General features: G+C 46.3%; 1 protein-coding gene across 1 annotated transcript in view; it reads right to left on the reverse strand.

Moving 5' to 3' along the window:
- Dnajc5b (DnaJ heat shock protein family (Hsp40) member C5 beta) overlaps positions 1-12089 on the reverse strand; it is a 56949-nt gene extending 44860 nt beyond the window's left edge. Inside the window, exon 1 of the mRNA XM_051197225.1 lies at positions 11966-12089. The gene's annotated coding sequence lies outside the window, so the exon portion shown is untranslated. The remainder of the gene's footprint in view (positions 1-11965) is intronic.
- Positions 12090-13044: the final 955 nt, after the last annotated feature.

Consider the following 13044-nt stretch of genomic DNA (forward strand, 5'->3'; position numbering starts at 1 on the left):
ACAAAGGGAAATGTGCACAGAAACCGAGATGTGGTATTCGTGGTGGTGGTGTAAAAGGTCTGACCTGAGCTTAGAGAGTTTCCTAGGTAACAGATGTAGCATGCAAAGAGAAGGAAATGCTGAAGGTGAACCGCACATACATACGCCACACTTGGTAATTTCCTAAATGCTTTCACAGCCGCAGACATTTTAGTACTTCATGTCCGTTTAAGAAAGAGATCTGGCTAGTTGTGGTCACATGATCACCCCCCCCCCCAGGACATCGATCACGAAAGGCTAAAAGCTGGAAAAGGGATAGCAATGTTCAGCTACCAAATTGCATTTCTATTCGTGTTCAATTTAAAGAAGCTGAGCTGGACAAGAGAACTTTAAGTGATAAAAGTGTGTCCCTTCTTTGGTATACATGATCCCTAGCTTGCGAGGCTGAGTAGTCTCTGTCTGTCTTAGTACTTAGTGCTTAGCCCACTGCACTAAGACATCAGGGCCTCCATGAATCCCTAATGTCCTCAGAGGATCTTTGCAGCAATGATTTCACCCTGCTCCTGGGAGGAATGGCAGCTGACTTGTAGGCGGGGCCATCTCATTCCAGTTGTGAGAGAGAAATTTCAAAGCAATGGTCAGAACCCCCTGAATTGCAAGCAGCCTGAGGCTGCAGTTCTTGATCCCCCAGCCATGGCTGCCTGCCAATATTTATCTAGCCTCATCTCTGCCCCAGGCTCCTGAAGCCCCAGTACATGAACATCTCTCATCCGGCCTTCTTTGAAACTTTCTTTAAAACTCAAGCAATAACACTCAGTTCAGTCCTAATACAAAGTTGACCACATTCGGTGTGACTGTGTTGCCCTCTAGTGTTCAAGAAGAGCAACTGCAAGCAGCAGTTTCCAGCTTCAAACTACTCCTCACTCTCACCCGTTTTCTACATCCTTAGCTTCTCTCCTGCACCTAGAATAACTGTGTGTGTACTGACCAGTTTATATGTAATTCACATAAAAATTGAAATCTGAGTGTGTATCCAGGCCCCTATGCTGTCTGGGCATCCCTACCCTTCCCCCCTACCTCTTCCGGACACTTTGCAGGCCCTTGGTGACGCTGCGACCTACAGACTCCCACCCTGGTGCAGCCAGCCTCGGGTCTGGTCTTGCATCTTGCCAGGTAACCTTGCTACACAGCTCTCTCTCTCCACCCCATTCGCCAGGCTGGGGGCCTTCCTGCCCACGTGCCCTCCCGGTCATCACCTTCACCCTCTTTACTTTCCCTTGTCGACTCTGGTCTCTTTATCTCCAGCCTCACACCACGCATGCCCCGCCTGTCTTGCCAGCCAACTCCTTTGTAAACCTGATGTTGCATGTACAACTCACTGACGCTTCTGATCGCAAGTCTGCCAACTGCGGGCCTTTTATTGTCAACCACTTTCCTCTAGTTGGAAGTTTCTCTCTGCCTCGCCTGGTCCTACTGGACCATTTTCTCTCCTGCTCACCAGATCCCTATAAAATAATCACTCAGAGGCTAATACAATTGTTTGACCAATGGCTCAGACATATTACTGACTAGCTCTCTCTGGTAGATTAACCCATTTCTATTCATCTATGTATTGCCACGAGGCTGTAGCTTATTGGTAATGCTCTGATACGTTAATCCTTTGCCAGCTACATGGCGGCTCCCAACTCTGCCTTCTTCCCCTCCATAACTCTGGATTTCCCACCTAGCTATATTCTGCCTGAGCCATTGGTTAAAACAGCTTTATTCTTTAACCAATAAGAGCAACACATATTCGCAGCATATAGAAGGACATCCTGTATCACTTTCCTGTTGAGCTAAAACTCTCAGATCAAGTGTAGCTATGCCTTTGTCAACAACCCTAACCCTTCACCCCAACCAACACTTGCCTGTATGAGCCAGTGGAGCATGATGTGAACCACACAAACCTTCCTCTAATCCTAGGAAGAGCTCACACTTTTCCGTTGATCCAAAGGAGGCGCTCGCCACTCTGCATCACTCTCCTGACCATCCCTACCTCGGTTCTATCAGAAGACACTGCCTCTTACAGTGAAAGAAAATGCTGTATTCTATTGTCAACAATTGTATTTTCTGTGGCTATGTCTGTCCAATGTTGTAACTGGGACAAACACAAGGCAGGACACAAGGCCCAGAGCACCTTCCCAGGGAATCAAAGCTGTTAACACAACCTGGGTAGGAATACACCTCCCGAGAATCCCAGTTGTGTGGGAAATGGATTCTCTGTCCACAGGCTCCAGGGAGACCTTGGCTGCCACTGTTGGCAAAGCACATGCAGTCTAGAAGAAAAGAGCGGAACAGCCTGGAAAGCAAGTCTTCTCTCCCTTTCGTTTGAAAACTGTTGCTACGAAGAATGGAGTTTCCATGTGTGCCGATTGCTCTGCCATTTTCAGAGGCCTTGCCTGAGACCTGACTGCCCATTCTCAACAGCCTGGGTCACCTTTGGAACCAGTCCCATCTGGAAAGTCACACCAAGCTCCGGTGGCAGCATCGTGTGTGTCACAGAATCACGACACACGGGGGTAGGCTGTGACAGCGCCACAGATTACTCACTGAGCAAGTGCACTTAAAGATTAGCTCATTTCCTGTAAACATATGATAGAAGCTAAAGCCACTTCTGCTGGGAATAGGGGAGCCTAATGGTCATCCATCAGAATTCCAGGCAGATAGGAGTCTCAGCTCTTTTCTGGGCCTTTCGTTGAAGCACGAAGACCAGGGAGCTCTGCTTCTGTCAGTAAAATGTGTGCTCCTCTGTCCACATCTTTCTTCTAATCTGTCTTTCTTTGTCGTACACCTATTTGGTTGTACACGATACTGACCTCCAACACGGGTATTCCCAAACATGCTGTCCTCGATGTGGCCCCACATTGGGTGGGTCTGGGAGGGTCCCACACATCATCAAAGCTGATACCTACAGGCTACACCAGAAGCCCTGGCCTGGGAGATACGGCTCCTAACTGGACTTGGGTAAAAACCTCACTCTCTTCAGCCTCAGTGTTTCCATCCGTACAATGGGGATGTTTGCTGTTGTGAAAATCAACTCACCAGCACTGTGAGGACTAATTATACCATCATCATAAAAGAAACTCCATGAGCACCCAGGGAAGGCTACAAGGGGAAACTGTATGCAAGATACACTTGTTCAACTATGTTTCCTCATTTCTAAAATATTCAAACACATGGTACAGTAGACAGTATCCATCAGATGGAGACTGGATTACTTTCCACTTGGGGCCATTGTTGCAATTCATTGTTCTCTGGGTGTGACTGCTAACTCTAGGAGCCCACTTGCCTGGGCTACAGGGCACCCAGATACGTGGGCACAACATCACTCTTTTCATGGAACGTGTTTGAGATTCAGGGTAATATTTCAATCAGTAGACCCAAAAAAGCAGATGCCCTCATCTTCAGTTGTAGGCCTGGACAGAACAAAAACTTACCCTCCCCAAGATGAGAGCAAATCGCCTTTGTATAGCTCTCTGAATTTTAAGGGTAATATTACTGATGCTGAGGTGAAATCGCTGAAATGCAAACCTGGTTTGTGAGAGAGTGAAAAATTATTCTGGCTGCCTCTTGCTGCTGTGTGTAAGAGAGTGAAGGGCTGATCTTCATCGGCATTGTTGAAATCGTTATCTCAGAAAGGGAAGAAAAGCCCCATTTCTGTGGCGTTTAATAATGCCTCACAAAGTCTAGGATGGGATGGGTAGGCTGTGACAGTGTTTAGTTCATAATTAAGCCCTTGATGTAACTGGATCCATACAGGAATTTTTGGAGTTTGTCTAGATCCGAAGGTGCCAGGCTCCGTGAGTCCTGAAAAGGCGAGAAATGACAGCATTCTCAAGCTGGGCACAGAACAACTGCAAGGTTTGACGGTCTCGCTCACTGAGTACCAAAACCCAGCCTAGGGAAAGAAATGCTTCAGAGATGGACACACACCCCATAGAACGGAGCTTGCTTCAAGAACCGCAGAGCACAAGCGGTGGTGGTGATGCCTTTAATCCCAGCACTCGGGAGGCAAAAGCAGGTGGATCTCTGTGAGTTCGAGGCCAGCCTGGTCTACAGAGTGAGTTCCAGGACAGCCAGGGCTACACAGAGAAACCCTGTTTTGAAAAACCAACCAACCAACCAACCAAATGAACAAAGAACCAAGAACCACAGAGCACAAGTTTGCTGCAAACACACTCAGGACAGTAAAGAGCATGGTACAGCAGCTGCTGTGGGAGGGATCACCCCGTCCTAAGACAAAGATGCAAGTCTCTCAGTACTGGTGTGCCGAGCCCACAGCACAACTTAGTACAGATGGCCTGCTGCCTTCATTGCAGGGTTTGCCACTTTGTTGCTCACAAAATAGTCTCTTTTGACTGCTGTCAATATCTTTTTGAAATTACGACTTTAGAATTTCCCCCTCTGTTTTCTTTCCTCCAAGCCCTCCATTTAACCTTCCCTTGCTCTATCAAATTCATGGCTTCTATTACACACACACACACACACACACACACACACACCTCTGTACGTATCAGTGTAACCTGCTCAGTCCATACAAAGTTACCTGTTTGCATATTTCAGGCTGACCCCCTGTATTAGCCAATTGGGGCTCTTCCCTGGAGAAGAATAGTTCTCCTACTCGTAACATTCCCCAATTGCCTGTAGCTGTTTGTCTAGGCCTGAGACCCTGAAAGCTTTCCCTGATCCATGTTAGCATGTCCCTGACATATTTTATGTGTATGTGTATGTTTTGACTGCATGCATACATGTGCACCATGTGCGTGCCTGTGTCCATGGAGTTCTGAAGAGGAACTGGAATTAGGAGTTAAGGGTGGTTGTGAACCAACATGCTCATAACCAATGAACCAACTCTTCAGCCTCATGACATCAATATCTTAATACATACCACCTCTATTCCATTTTGAAATTGATGGGAGATGTCATTCTGTATTTGTTTCTCTTATTGGTTAATGAATAAAGCCCTGTTGGCCAATAGGAAAAGAAGATAAGAGGGACAAGGAGACAAGGATGATTCTGGGAGATGTAGTAGGAAGAGTCAAGATTTAAGGACTTAAGTGTGTGTGTGTGTGTGTGTGTGTGTGTGTGTGTATGTTCCATAGAGGTGTATTGGGGCTTGGGGTGGGAGGGAGAATTGCTTTTCATTAGAATAATAGTGCTTTAAAAATGTTCATACAGACTTTTCAACAATATCACAGTCTTTTTCTCTTCATTTAAATGTCTGTGCCCGGACTCCGTAGCTGCAGGTCCGCTGGTTTAAACACTGAGCATTGTCAGCAGTGAGCATCCCATCTCAACAGCCATGATCTCCAGTCTAGCTCCATGACACTTCCAGTGTGTTCTTTAAAAACTGCAGTTTTATAGCACAGTGTGGTGGTGCAGGCCTCTAATTCCAGTAATTGGAAAGCTGAGACAGGATGACAGCTATGATTTAAAGAACAACATTTGCTATGCAGCAAGACCATGTCTCAAAAAAAAAAAAATCCCCCCCACAGATATATAGGTTTGCCTAAGCCAAAAAATTGCTTGTTATTTTCTGTTTCTATAACATAAAAGCCAGTGTCCATTGTAAGCATTAGAGGAAGTGATACTATGCCTGACTATTTTTACTATTTTTTTTCCACGTGTTGTTCTCTCTTCATTTGGCCCATGCTTGATCATTCAGCCAGGCCTGATCATTTGTCCTGACCATGTTCTAAGTCCACGCACGGTCCCACTACCTTCCCGCAGATGCTGCCCTAGACCAGGTACTTTCTCTTAGGTTTGTCCTGTCAGTCTTTAACTCTCCGTTCCCTTCTTTCTTAAGCCCTCACTGTTCTTAAAATGCAAACACCACATTCTCACCATCCTGTTCATAACGTAAGCAGATGATGTGGTCTCTTAGCTCACCTGGCCCTTGGGCTTGACTCCTGCCTCCTCTCCACACCGGCCTCTTGCCAAGTCCTTCCTGTCCACTCAGACTCCTCTGTCCCTTAAACACAGAGTTCTTTCTGCTGGGTCTTTGCACACGCCATCCCATCTTCACACACTCCTCCCTGGGTCCCGTGTCTCCCAAACTCCCTGGCTCAAACTTCACAGCGTGTCTATAAGACTGTCATGACTAAACGGCGGTAAAAGCAGAGAGAAGAAAGTAGGGCAGAGGATATAGCTCCAGAAAAGCTAAAGAAATTGAAGACCTCGGAGGTGAGGAAGTGATGGGTCGACAGGAAGTTGGAGGTAGCAGGATTCATCTGGCTTATGGGGGATGAGGAGAAGAAATGAGGGAATAGGTGGCTGAACAAAGCTGGAAGGATAACCAGCTTTGAAAGTCAAGCAAATGGAGCCCTTACTTTGCAAACGTCTATTTTTAAACCAAGGAGTGACAATCTCCCTGTTTCAGAAAGGAGCGTCCAGTGCATTACAGAGAAGTACAGGGAGGGAGATGTTAGGAAAAGATGGTAAGAACTTGACCAGGCAGCAGTAGGTAGACATTGGTGGAAATGATCAATTGAGGATGCGGAGCACGATGGATGAAGGCAGAGAGACAGATAGACTAGGTGTCCAAGAATATTCCAGATACCCACTAGAGCAACTGGGCATCCAGTATGGTCACTGGTTGAGATGGGGAACTCCAGGGGAGCAGGTTGACAGAAGACAATGAGTTGGATGTGGAGTACGCTGACGTTGGGGTATTTGTTCCCACGTCAGCGTGTACGATTTAGTTCAGACCTGGCCGAGCTTGCACTCAGCTTGCACACAGACACCTACTTGGACCCTTTCGGTGTCTGCATGTTTCTAGAGCTCCTGCTTTCTGTGTCCCAGTAAAGGATGCAAACTGTCTCCTGTGCTTGTGGGGTTGTTAAAGCAAAGGGAGAAAGTGGGAAGGAGACCCGTCCTGCCAGGGTCAAATTTTTCATGAGAAAATGTTTTTATTCCCCAAGCCTGGGCCAGTCAGTCGTATTGTTTATCTTCCTCAAGACTCCTCCCAGGGCTCCATGCTCCCTAAACACTCCAGAACACTTCGCGGGCCTCTTCTGTGCTGCGCCCCAGAGACATATTTTCACATAGTTTGGAGTTCCTTCTTCGCCTTCGAACTCTTTGCAGGTCTACATATCACACCAACTAAATCTTTGAGCTTGGAAAAAGTCCAGCGTAAACAGCATTTCCCTTTCCTGTCACCCCTGCGCTCAGTACAGTCCCAGGCACATACATTTTTTTTCAAAAATTGTGAATTGGATTGAAATCGACAATGAATTCTTTAGGGTGGAAATAGTGACCTTGAGAGGGTGTGATAGTGATTTGATGGGAGACGGCTTATTGGTTAGGAGAGTGAAACCGTACCAGTTCCTAATGCGGGAAGGAACACAACCCTGGGTAAGAAGGAGCCTCTTTTAAATGATGGCTTTTCATTGTAAGCATCTCGCAAAGGAGGAGAATGCTGGGTGTGAGGTGTAGCTCAGTGATCTTGCCTGGTATGTTTGAGACCTGAGGTCAACTCTCTGCTCTAATAAACAGTCAGTCAACCAATTAAACGTTCATTTTCTTCTGAGCTTGCCTTTAGTTTGTGAATACTGGCTCATAAAATGCAACACTTGTTTACAGTAAATGATACCCAGCCGTGCTAACCAGCACCAATGAAAGACTTGGGGTAGATGACTTCCTTTTGGTTAGAGCTCCAGTGGCACGGCCATCGTGACATTTGGGAAATTTAAAGGAAGGGGATTCATGACTCATCTTGTAGCGCCTTTCTCCAGGCAGAAGAGGCGATACAGCCCCCCTGTGGTGGCCAGAATACACCTGTCAAGATAGAGACAGAGGGGCAGACAGGGTTTGTCTTACAAGCCCTGGCCAGCCTTCAACACACAACTTGTAACAGCTGGGAAGCTGAGAGTAGGAAGAGGGGGTTCAAGGCGGGTAACCAGTGGGTCAGGTGTGCCTGAGAGCCATCCTCCCTGAGGTAGAAGGAACAAGGGCCAGGCTCTGCAGCTCTGGCCTCATGGCTCTGCTGAGGGCTTGGTTTTCAGCTTACCTTTCCCCTCCCAAGATTCCCAGGAGACACCGGGTAAACAGCAGGAGAGATCCTTGTGTCCCTAGTGGCACCCACACCCATTGACTCTGGGTCATGGGTCACATTCCTTTCCAGACCTCACCGGTCTCCGGTTACAAAGGCCACATTGCACAATCCTCAGAGGGGCAGGCATGATGGGGCCTGGGTTGGGCAGAAGGGGTGTGCCCTCCGTGTATCAGGGATCTACGTGTGGCCAGATGCCAAGGCACCCAGGTGATGGCAACAAGACTCGCCTTCTATCCTCTTTGGAGAGGTGTCTGTCCCCTCCTGAGGCTTTTAAGTAGCATTGTCAAACTACAAGTTTTGGAGTAATTTTAGGGGGAACATTCCAAAAGTCTACTAGGCATACCTGCACAGCAGTTTATAGGAGAGCAGGGACTTCACAACCACATTGCAGAAGCTGAATCTAAACTCCCTCTCCTCCTGTTTCCCATAATCAGCTTCCTCCAGCCACAGTATATGCAAATTTCTCAATATACTACACAGCTTTTGAAATCGACACGGAAGCAAACAAACAGACCACAGCTCTGCCCAAAGCCTACGTCCCAATGGACTGGTTTTCCCTGAAGGAGCGTGCATACTCTCTTTACCACAGACAAGTCTGCTTGGAAAGCCAGGGATATACGTGAGAGTCTTTTAGGAGTCAGATGTTTCCGTTAAACCAATATGATTCTATAATTAACATAAAGCACCATGTGCATTTACCAATAGCAACAAAAGTATTCACCTCCTACTTCCAATGATAGAGCAAGCTGGCAACCATGACAATTAGGGCATATTATCTGAAATGATTATTTGTTTCACTTCATTTTCTTCCAGAATTTAGTGATGGGAGATATCATTCTGTAAATATGTTTCTCTTATTGGTTAATGAATAAAGTTCTGTTGGCAAGATATGCGGGACTAGGAGACAAGGAGGATTTGGGAAGAGGTAGGAGGAGATTCAAAATGTAGGACCGGGAGAGAAGAATGCCAGGCCCTCTCTCCAGTAAGATGAGACCACATGGAAATACTTAGATTAATAGAAATGGGTTAATATTTAAGACAGAGCTAGCCAATAAGTAATATTAGTAACAGGCCTACAACATTATATCTGATACAGTGTCTGTTTGTGTTATTTGGGGCTGGAGCAGCTGAGGGACCAGACCGGTGGGAAAAAAAAAAAAAACCACTCGTAACAATTTAGAGCTTTAAATAGATATTAATGTATTTGCAAGGAATTTAGTTAGAAACCTGAAGTACTGTCCACAGAGTGCCGAGGCATAAACCTACAAACTGACTGGAGACGTAAGACAGTGCTGTAGAAAAACCCTGGACAAGGCTGATGAAGCACTCCACTTAACAGGATAATTCCAAATAAAATCTGCAATCATAGGGAAAGTCCCAGAAGCCCCGCTTAGCAAATATATTGGGTAATAAGGGTAGGTCACTTAGCACTTATGTGTGAAATAGCTTTGGCTGCCACACAAAGTATTTACCCATACACATGCAGGATACACATATATCCTCATAAATGATCATGGTCTGCTCACACTGGAAAAGGCAGGACCACAGGAAGATCATAATAGTTATAAAGTGAAAGGCTTGTAAATTGTGTAAATGTTTATTAGCGTGTATAGATACTACATGTGCCTGTGCATATGTGTGTGTAGTGCGTATGTGTGTGATTGAATGTGGGGGGGGGTGGGGGAAGAAATCAAATTGGAGTCTGTTCCTCTCCACACCATCATCATCACCATCACCACCATCATCATCAATCATCATTATCAATCAATCATCATCCCCATCATCATCAATCATCATTATCAATCAATCATCATCCCCATCATCATCAATCATCATTATCAATCAATCATCATCCCCATCATCATCAATCATCATTATCAATCAATCATCAACACCATCACTATCATTATCATCATCATGGAGACAACTCTTCAGGAACCTAAAGATCACCGATTAGGCGAGACTAGTTATCCAGTTAATGCCCTCAATCCTTCTGCCTCCATATCCCCAGGTCTGTGTTACAGGCATGTGCCAACTGGCCAGTTTTCCACACGAGCACTGGGGATCCCAACTCTGCCACCATGTTTGCATAGTGAGCACGTTAAGACTGAGCCATTCCCCTGCCCATTTTGCAGACAGCTTCACGACAAGGCAGCTTGCTAACTTTCCTGTTTGTTTTCATTAGTATCTCAACCTTTTGGATGGTTTGAGGTTTTTTTAATGACCTTGACTCCAGCTCTACCAGCCTGGTGGGGGTGTAGAGGTAAAACACCGCATTCACCAATAACCACTGGCCAAAATATTCTAACCTAGAAACACCAAGAGTTAGTTCAAATAGAAACCAATTCAGCGTGAATCAAGGACAGAGTGTACTGGACCAGCTACCTTGCTTCCCGGCCAACACACAATCTCTGCTCAGATGGAGGCACTGGGGTGTTTCCCTAGTCTCCACAACTCCACAATCCCATGCCACATGCCAAAGCCAAAGTTCACAGAGTATCACTGTCAGTAGAATGTAAATGCCGATGAATTAGGAAATGGAAATTAAGTTTTCTCTTTATTAATATAGGTGAGGCCTAAGCCTAATTCTTAAGTGTCTTAAAAAAAAAAAAGAAATCTAAAAAAAAAACTGGCCAATAACAATTTAATTTTCAGAGTCTTAAGAAATTGGACCATATTTTAATTGTGAAAAATCATAGCAACTTTCCAGATGGAAGCTGGATGTGTGCTATACAGTTACATGCGAGCGTATTCCGCTTTGACCTGGGTCCCTCGCTCTGGGTTTTACATGCTGTGGGCAACTGCCACCACCTTAGAGCATCAGGACCCTGTCTCACTACTGTGATATATTTATTCATGCTCTGGTGGGGGCTGAAGGGCGTCAAAACTGTGCCCTGCGTGTATTTGGTCTCTTTCTTGTCTGTTGTGCCTCGTGTGCTCTGTGGGTAACTGGTCTGCAGCGGAGCTCTGGGCTGCGCGGTCGGAGGCCCTCTCTCTGCCTGTGAGCTTGCTGTATCCAAAGACCCAAGAGAGTCCAAGTAGAGATGAGTCAGGACCTGGCCCCACCCCTGAGCTCCACCCTGCTGCTCAACAGAACATCTATTTGTTGTCACTTGGAATCTCTCTGGGCCTACAGGAAAAATCAAATCCTTTAGAAACCAAAACCCCAAGGCAAGGTAAAGAAAACAGGATTGTTCACACGCCCTGTAGCTACTATTTCCCTGTAAGACCCTTAGATGGGGGTGGGGTGGGGGCAACTGTGGATGGCCCCAGCTGAGCTGTAGGCCTTGGCTTCTCAACCATAAGGCCTTTCTCTTTCTCTGTCCCTAGGGGTGGCCTTTTGCTCTTGAAGCCTTGGCATTTCAAAACAGGACTTTGGAGTTAATCTCTATTGTTAACCCATAATACACTTTTCTCCACCTTGTACTGATTTTTGTAGCATTTTGAAAACCATCCCTACTAAAATGATTCTTTCACTTAAATGTTTACAATCTTTACTCATCCCTGTCGTTCTGGGAGAAGCCATTAAAAAGAAAGGCACCCGTGCAGAAGAGCATCATCAAGCGAGATAATTCCTTTAGAAAGTTGCTGGGAACTGGCCAGAGACCCCGTGTCTCCTGCTTTTCCCAGTGATTGGGGAGAGACCAGTGGTGGTGGTGGTGGTGGTGGGGTGGTCTGAGAATTTAGGAAATGCATCACTGCCTCCTGGGTGAGTCTACAGAGGACAGGCATGTGTCTGCTGGGAGCCCCACTGGATTCCTGCCATTCCTTAGAAATGGTGGGTACCATGGCCTCTGTGCCACACTGTTCTTCCTGGAGGCATGTTAACCTGTGGGTATCTCCTTCTCCTCTAGATACTAGCAAGTTCTACCCTTAGCTTAGCAAGTCATGTACCTGCGCTGGAGGCATGGCTGGCTGATCCTTCTGGGTCCTTCCAGTAGTGTTCTGCCTCTGCTCTGTCAATAACTGAACTTCGGTTGCTTTTCCTTCTCAGATGCTAAGATCCAGTCTGTGTTGGGTATTGTGATGTCACAAGTAGAATCCTTACTCCCCCACCCCACTGCCCAGCTGAAACCTTTCTGCCCACATCAATGCTGACCTCTCAATTTCCATTTCCGTTAGCCCCCAGAACCTTGCTGGGACTCACAGGGAAGAAACCTTGAAGGCCACCCAGCTCCATTGCTTTATGCATAATAACATCGAGGCCCTGGATGGTGAACTGCAGGCTAAGTAGAACCCAGAGGCCTTCAGTGATGACCTCTAGCCCTTCTGAACAGGCCATATTTCTACCATGTTCTCCTCTCCCGAGTTGGTCTACACCAAAGGTTTCTGGCAGGCAGCTCAAGAGACCACCTGCCTCTACCCATGGCCAGAAGCCACCCAGACACAGTAATGCAGCAGTCGCCATGGAGACCATTTGTTTTTCTGACAAACTATAGATGCCAGAAAGAGCTCATCTTAACTCATAAATCCTGACCCATCAGACCAATCCCAGAATAGCAAGTCATTTGACTTCTGAGTAATTAAGTCTTCACAGATTTGGAGAGGAGTAACAAAGTAAAAGCTATCCGTCATATTCACTGCAGTTCACTGAGCTCTGAGGGGAGGGGCTTCATGAAGACATCCCATTTAAGATTAAGTGTCCTATGTTCTCTCACCCTGAATACTCCAGTGTGGGTCTCTGTATTAGCTACCATCTACTGCAGAGGAAACTTCTCTGACAATGTCTGAAAAAGACACTGCACTGTGGGTATAGTAGAATGTCATTAGAAGTCATTTAAAAATAGTATGTGGTTCTCCCCATGGCTATGACCTATTTAGTGTAGGTTCCTGGCCACCTGAGCAATGTCAGGCATGGGTTCAATGTCATGCAGTAGGTCTTAATTCCAATCAGATAATGATTACCTCCCACAATGTTTATGCCACTATCACAGCACGGTATCATGCACATAGGCCGCCCGTGTATGATTGCC

The sequence above is a fragment of the Phodopus roborovskii genome, unplaced genomic scaffold, assembly GCF_943737965.1.
Source record: "Phodopus roborovskii unplaced genomic scaffold, PHOROB, whole genome shotgun sequence".
Taxonomy (NCBI): domain Eukaryota; kingdom Metazoa; phylum Chordata; class Mammalia; order Rodentia; family Cricetidae; genus Phodopus; species Phodopus roborovskii.